General features: G+C 39.9%; 1 pseudogene; it reads left to right on the forward strand.

The window, feature by feature from the left end:
- Positions 1–451: 451 nt before the first annotated feature.
- Positions 452–564, forward strand: LOC146005948 (5S ribosomal RNA; annotated as a pseudogene).
- Positions 565–7,893: the final 7,329 nt, after the last annotated feature.

Here is a 7,893-nt window from a genome sequence, read left to right on the forward strand (position 1 = left end):
GGATAGACAGCTGGGAAAGAATAGGAGGCACTCCGGGGAAACTTTCAAAGAATTTATATGGTAAGAAACGACCAACGTTTCGGGGTGCAGAAACCCCTTTGTGAAGAGAATCATTCACTCGAGCACCTTGACAAAGGGGTTTCTGCACCTCGAAACATTGGTCGTTTCTTACCATATAAATTCTTTGAAAGTTTCCTCGGAGTGCCGCCCATTCTTTCCCAGCTATATATATATATATATATATAGAGCCTATCCGGATAAACCGGAAACAGGAAGTACCATAGGTGGAACGCACGCCAGAACGCACACACGCATACAGTTATCTAATTATGATTTATATGGGCCAGTTTTTATCTCTCATAGGATTTACACAGCTCCTCATATACTTCAGAGTTAGAGGAGCTACTCCTTTAGCTATGGACATTATCCACAATAGTTATGGGCTATTTTGACCTACAGCCATACCACATTGGATAGGCCCAATCTTGTCTGATCTTGGAAGCTAAGCAGTGTTGGGCCTGGTTAGTACTTGGGTGGGAGACCACATGGGAACACCAGGTGGTCCCCTTAATCATCTAGTGAGACAGGATATGACATCACATGCCCATCCCTATATAAACCTGGCTAGATATTCCATCAGTCTGCATTCAGACACTGGAAGCACAGGAGCTAGATCATTGATCCAGGTTTGTTGCACCTTGAAAGGTCTTTTTGATTGTTATGCTGACTGTTCACTTGTCCACTAATTATCTTACTGTATATGTAATTTGACATTACATTTTTTCTATTTGCTAAATATTTGTACACCTTTTTTGTAAATCCATATAGTAATGTGAAAACCCTGATTGTAATTGGATTTCCATTGTCACTCAGGTGATTGCACTATACCTAGTGGAAATATCATCCTTTAATCCTACTTGAGATTCTCTTATCCTGTGGGGTATGTATTATTGAAATGAAACTCACTCCAGGAGAGGACATACAATTATTTTTACCTTTCATCTACATGCTCATCTTCCCTAACTGTAATCTTTTTAAAAAAAAATATTTTTCAGAAAAGAGTTCTTTTCCATAATCTTTAACACTATCAAGAAATCTTTAAACCTAACTTCAAATGGTTTAGGTATGTACATTTTATGAAGTTTTTACGGCACACTCTTATTTCTATATACTCTTAATGTGGTATGGTGTTATGTCCATATTTTCCATTATTTAGAGAACATAACTCCTGATGAAGTCATTTGACGAAACACGTCGTGTATCATTTTTGGAAGAATTGGATTATGGAATCCGTGTCTGTTTTGATCTAATAAATGTTACTGATTTTAATTGTATGGTCTACCATTTAATTGTTGATTGAGGTGGTGGATCACATCAAGCGCACCCTATATCTTTTTCTTATATATATATATACATATATATAGCTCAGCTGCAAAGTACAACTATAGACTATTAATATTCAGCCTAGAAAGTCAGAGAGACCCTTGATTTCAGAGACAGGATTCAGAGGGAGAGACATTAACAGCTGTGAATGCAGCTACGCACAAATATCTACATGTAGCCAGCCAGCTTCAGGGACTGTCATTACAGATTCTGTTATCAGCAGCTACTGTATGCCACATTGATATAACCCAGTCAGAGAAACAGGGTATACAGTCAGCTTTGGGAAGAGACGATTTATCTACTCTCAGGAAAGCCTTATAAACTCTGTTTTAAACGTCAGGGGTGACAGCCAGCAAGACTACAGGGAAATAATTCACCCAGACATTCTTCAGGAGTTAATAGCTTTTATTGTCTTTCACTAAACTATTTGACACCCAGAATAGTAGAGTCAGCAACATTACCTTGCAAAACCTTATTTATTCTCCACCTTGGATTACAAATACTCAGGGAGTTAGCTTCTCGACATGGGACCTAGGACCCTGTAAAAGAAAGAACATTTATGTTACATAAGCGCTTAAATAAAAGGTAACTGCAGTCACAATAGGGCTAACCCAGGACTATTGTAGTGTTAACCAATTATTGCGCAATAATAAGCTAGAGTTATTGAGTAAATAGAGGCCTCTTAGTGTGGGGTAAAATGTTCTGAATTGTTTAATATTGTAACGGTTTATTATACATTGTAAGTGAATTGATGGTTACTTGTTTGCTTTGTTGCAAAACAGTAGAATTAATTATATAAATAATATTGTTATACACCAATATCTCACAAATGTTATGTGGGAAGAAATTCTGATGTTTGTGTTTGCATAGCGATACTTGTGCATAATAATAACCTTGATTTCCATCAGACTCTCAAGGAAAGCAGAGTTCCAGCTTAATAAAACTATTTTATTGTTTTATCTTGTGATTTATTGTGAACTGTTAATAATTGCTGTTGATAGAAAACTTGTAAGGAAAGAAGATACTTACCCCTAACAGTAAAGGATACTTACCTGTCACAGAATTGGTGTCACAAACAGGATTCGTACGAGGAAAAACAACACAACAAAATGTCAAGTGGAGATCCGGCTGAGGGAACCTTGCAACCAGCCATGGCAGCCACTAATCCTATTACCTTGCCATATTATTTTGGCGTGCCATGGTTTCCGTGTTATTCCGGCGAAAGATCAGGAAAGGATGGCGGTTCTTTGAAGGCATTTAAAAATAAATTCCGGTCCGTATTTAGACTCTATCCGTTGAGCCCGCAACAACAAGTTGCTGAAAGGACCGGCGCTGAGGGAAGTTTTGTCCTGGCCCGTAGAGGAAAAGCAGTCGGCAGAACAGATTTTCCAGAGATTAGCAACAACCTTTCATATAGCGACACTTTCAGAATGAAAGTCACGGTTCTACGCAAGAAAACAAAGGTCAGACGAGATTGTAAGGGACTTCGCCCTGAGCCTTCAGGAAATGTTGAAAGACATCCAAGACTTCGACGCAGAGGATGCTCAGATTATAGATATAAATGAGACTCTAATAAACAGGTTTATTGAAGGAGTATACCAAGATAGTGTCAAGACACAATTGAAACTTTTACGTTTGCAGAAAGATGAGGACTCGTTTCTAGATTTTAAAGAAGCAGCCATCAAATTAATTGGGGTCACACACACCACTGGAGTCGGATTCCCGAACCTCCCCCGGGCAGCAAAGGAAATTAAAACGCAACAGGTGAACACTCAGAATGCGCAGTCGGCTGCTGGAGATTTAACCCATATCCTAAAAGGGCTGATAGAAGATTTAGTAACTAGAATGGCTTATATGAAGGAGATCCAGAGGCATGGGAATAGTCGGGTCACCGAAAGAGCAGAATCTAACTGGCGTGTTAGAGATCGTTCTTCACAAGGTGGAAGGTGGGGCCCTAGTCAAGAAAGAGGTCAAAGGGAAACCGACCAATTTGATGCCCAAGGATGTCCCATTTGTAGGAGATGTGGTCACAGTGGCCATATTGATCCGATGTGCCGTCAGGAGAGGCCTTTAAATGCGAGTGCTCTGGGGACAGAGACCGATCCCAGGAGAGATTACCTGCAATAGGTCCATCCCCAGAAGAGTGGTGCTCTCGATAAACGGGGCAATGTCCTGTAATACCCATTTACATCGATGATGTTCAAGTTCTCGCCACTCACTAGATACTGGGTCTCAAATTACAATGATAGATTACAATATCTTCTGTCAGCTCTGGGATTGGAAAGAGACACTTCCACCGCCTCCCATATGGCTTAGACTTCTGGCTAGTAATGGTCTGACCATCCCTTGTGAAGGATACTGTGAGATCAACGTGCAATAGGACAGACTCTTTTAACACAGCAGGAATGTCTTATCACTCACACCAAAGATTCATCTATTCTTTCAATAATCATCAGGATCAACATCTTGCAAAGTTGCCCCAATGAATTGATCAATGCCTTACAGACTGAACTGTGCCTTCCCATCATCAGAGAGCCCTATGTAAAGTAATAAAAGTGCTACGTAGCCAAGAACAGTTTGTGAAAGAGTCCGGAGAAGTAGGGAAGGTTAAGTTCACAGATCAAAGAGCCTTTGTTGTAAAGCCAGGTGCTGACCAATGGGAAGATCTTATCAAGCTCTGGTGGAACCCAGTAGAATGCAATCCAGATTTGATCTCGTCGTAGCCCGAACACTCGTCACCGTGAACAATGGGAGAATACCCATAAGAGTATTAAACCCACATGATTATCCCATTCGAGTAACTCACAACCAGACATTGGCAAAGTTGAGTTGCATAACTTTCCAGGATGTCCATGACTTAGTGAGCTTTAACCAATCATCCACTGCTACAGCTGAAGGTAAAGAGGATAGCCCATGGTGGAAAGAAATACACGTCGTGGAGGAAGATATGCCAAAAGAGCTGATAGAAGGTGTTTTGAGAGTGGTACAAGAAAACGCTCAAACGTATAGTAAACATCCTTCTGATTTCATAAAAGTTGAAACTAAAAAGCACGTTATTCACACAGGGAACATGCCACCTATAAAGGAGAGATATAGAACACTGGCTCCTACCTTATACCAGCCAGTAAAGAGAATGTTGGAGGACATGAAAGCGAGTAGGGTAATACATGAGAGCTATAGCCCCTGGGCGGCACCCATTGTCATTGTGAAAAAGATGGGAGCTTGAGGTTCTGTGTCGATTATAGGAAGTTGTACCAGGTTACCCATAAGGATGCTTACCCCTTGCCCAGGATTGAAGAATCTCTTGACCGCCCTAAAGTCCGCATCCTATGTCTCCACCCTAGACCTCACCAGTGGCTACTGGCAAATTCAGGTAGCCACTGGGGATCATGAGAAAACCGCTTTTACCACCCCCATGGGACTTTATGAGTTTGACAGGATGCCCTTTGGGCTTTGTAACGCTCCAGGGACATTTCAGCAGTTAATGGAGCACTGTTTAGGGCATCTTATGCCTGTGAAAGATCTTATGGCCCGAACAACTGCCGAAATAATTTGGAGGGCCTTCGTAAGACAGTATGGTTACCCCGAAAGAATTCTCATGGATCAACTAGGCTGCCTTCCAGTCCAAAGTATTTCAAGAACTGTGCAAGTGGTATGGCTGTAGAAAAAACACACTACTGCCCATCACCCCAGTTCAACGGGGCCAGTTCAAGGCTCAGTTAGTCCCTTATTAACATCTTAAGAGCTTTGTCCAAATCAGAAAGGCAGAATTGGCCTGACCGACTACCTGAAATCTCTTTCATCTATAATAACACGGCACATGGGGCTACTGGATTCACTCCATATTATCTACTATTCGGGAGAAACGGCAGTTGCCTGCAGATCTGAGACTGGAAGTAGCCCAGGAGATGTCTCAAGTGGAAGACCCAAAAATAATTTAAAGATAAAGAAAGAAAACCAGTTTCAACACAAGATCAGGATTTGGCATTTATCTCCACCTTCCACAGTCAGCATCAAAAAATAAAAAAACATAATCCTTAAGAACTATCCTATTCTCAAAAAGGACCCTATTTTAAGAGAAATTATCCCTGAAAAACCTCAGTTTATTTATAAGAAGAATAAATCTTTAAAAAATATTTTAGCTCCCGGTCTTTTGAAACCAATCCCCACTGAAAATAAAGATCAAAATACTTGGTTGACACCAACAAAATGCTTCCACAAATGCGGAAAAATGGGTTGTACCACATGTCAGCATGTACACAAGACAGAAAAAGTACCAGGAGTGGATCCAGCCATCAACCTCAGAAGCTTCATAAATTGTAACACTGACCATGTAGTGTACCTGCTGACATGTGGTTGCAATCTGTATTATGTAGGGAGAACAACACGGAAACTAAAAACCAGATTCATGGAACATCATCGTAACATATTAAATAAATTCATGCTCCATAGTGTTTCCAAACACTATTTTGAAAAACATAATAGTGACCCTGGGTGTTTGAGAATAACTGTTATAGAATACATACCGGCAACACCCAGAGGAGGAGACAGATATCGGAAACTATGTGTGTACAGGAGATCTTTTGGATGTTTAAGATTGATAGCCTGCATGGGGTCTAAATGAATCAATCAAATTAAATGTGGCACTATAATGTATGTTCCTATAATCGCCTCATCCCTATAAATGGATGAAGAACAGGCCAACTATCAACTAAGGGGAGGAGGGAGGTGGGAGGGGAAGGAAGATGTCTTAGTTATATTCAATTTCTTAAATTTGTCTCTGTATGCTTTACAAAATATTATTTATTAAAATATTTGTTTGTAATTTCCATATATATATATATATATATATATATATATATATATATATATATATATATATATATATATATATATATATACATATTGTCTAATGTGAAAAAATTATTTCCCCATTCTTTAAAAGTAACAAATAAATATACATGCTTTCTGAAAAGGGAAATATAATATCCCCACATAAGATAAGAAATCTAGACTATACAAATAAACAGTTTATTGTAATAGTGTATGAATAATAATGCAAGGAAGCCTTCTCCCTTCCCCGTAAACAAATGGTTGCTAGGCGAAAAAATAAACAAAACCTCTGAGTGGGCTAATGACAAATAGAAGCGCTCCAAAGACTATGGAACGCATTCACTTCCGCCCAGAGAATGGGGACGCTACACCGGAAGCTAGTAGTTACTGAGTCTTCTGGGAGACCCACCAAAGGAGGAATCTAAGATAGCGCTAGGCGATCAGAAAGGATTCTGAGAGCCAGCGCTAAAAACCTATTTAAGGTAACCAACATTTGGATAAATTTATGCGGTGGAAGGGAGAGAGGGATCCTTAAAAGATTGAGTCAAGCGGTCACGTGACACAGTCTTGTGACAGGGAGCAAAGTTTGTTCTGTTATTAGTAAAAATCATTAAATGTCTGCCTTCTATTATTGAATATGAATAGAGAAGTCCCCTTTGAAAAAGCTGGGGGATACCCAGCAAAACGCGTCAGCACAGCACCCCCATTCCTTCACCTATTGCGGATTACAAAACCTTCTAAGACCCTGAACCAGGACCCAATAAGAGGACACTCCAAAAGAACTGGGGCATCTTAAGAGGATCTGAGGACAGCACTACAACACCACGGGGACCACTTCACATCTACAGCAGTGGCAACTATCCCTGATATGTGTGACATTGACTGTTTCCCTCTTTTCCCCCCAAAAAAGAACTTTGTGTACCAAGTGGAGTTCAATAGGAACAGGGCCCGCTAAAAAAGGATCAGCGGGGTGCAATCTATATAAAGCCAACTTACCCTCAAAGTGGAGCTATATATCCAAACCAAGCTACTGTACAGTAGCCATTGCAATACATGCAATTTTTAACTATTAATGTTGTATGTGTTTTTTAAGTGATATAAATTGTCAATTAAATTGTTATAATTAATAAATGTGCTATCTTTCCTCATAAGCGCAGTTAAACTTTGTGATTTTTCTCTTTTGTTCATTTACGGGGACTGACTATCCCTCACACTAACTGCTACTGGATTTGAAATAAGCCCTGTGCAGCACCTGGTAATTACCCTAGTGGTATAACACATTTGCTTTCATATATATATTGTGCTTGTTAATAAGTCCATGCTTACTAGCATGTGTGCAGTATCACTAGTGGGTTGCTGACATGTTTGCTGTAGAATTCAATATAAATGTAGGTTTGTCAACGTGTGCGTCGCCCCATGTCATTGCAGATTATGTGTAGGCTCTCTATTGTGGCTGTTTTGGTCTACACGTATGTAGCCTCATGGCTACAAGTGCATTGATTTCTCTTTTAGCTTGGCTATTTGTGGATATGCATGCAGTCATGGTTTATGGGTTTTTGGGTAGAAACTACTCAGGCTGACAAGTATTGTGTGGAACATCAGTGGTCGACATGCCTTTTGACAAATATCTGACATAGGTTAACATGATAAAAGTAAACAAAACCTTTAGTTTGACAG

Source organism: Crinia signifera, chromosome 5 (genome assembly GCF_055691185.1).
Source record: "Crinia signifera chromosome 5, ASM5569118v1, whole genome shotgun sequence".
In the NCBI taxonomy this organism is placed as follows: domain Eukaryota; kingdom Metazoa; phylum Chordata; class Amphibia; order Anura; family Myobatrachidae; genus Crinia; species Crinia signifera.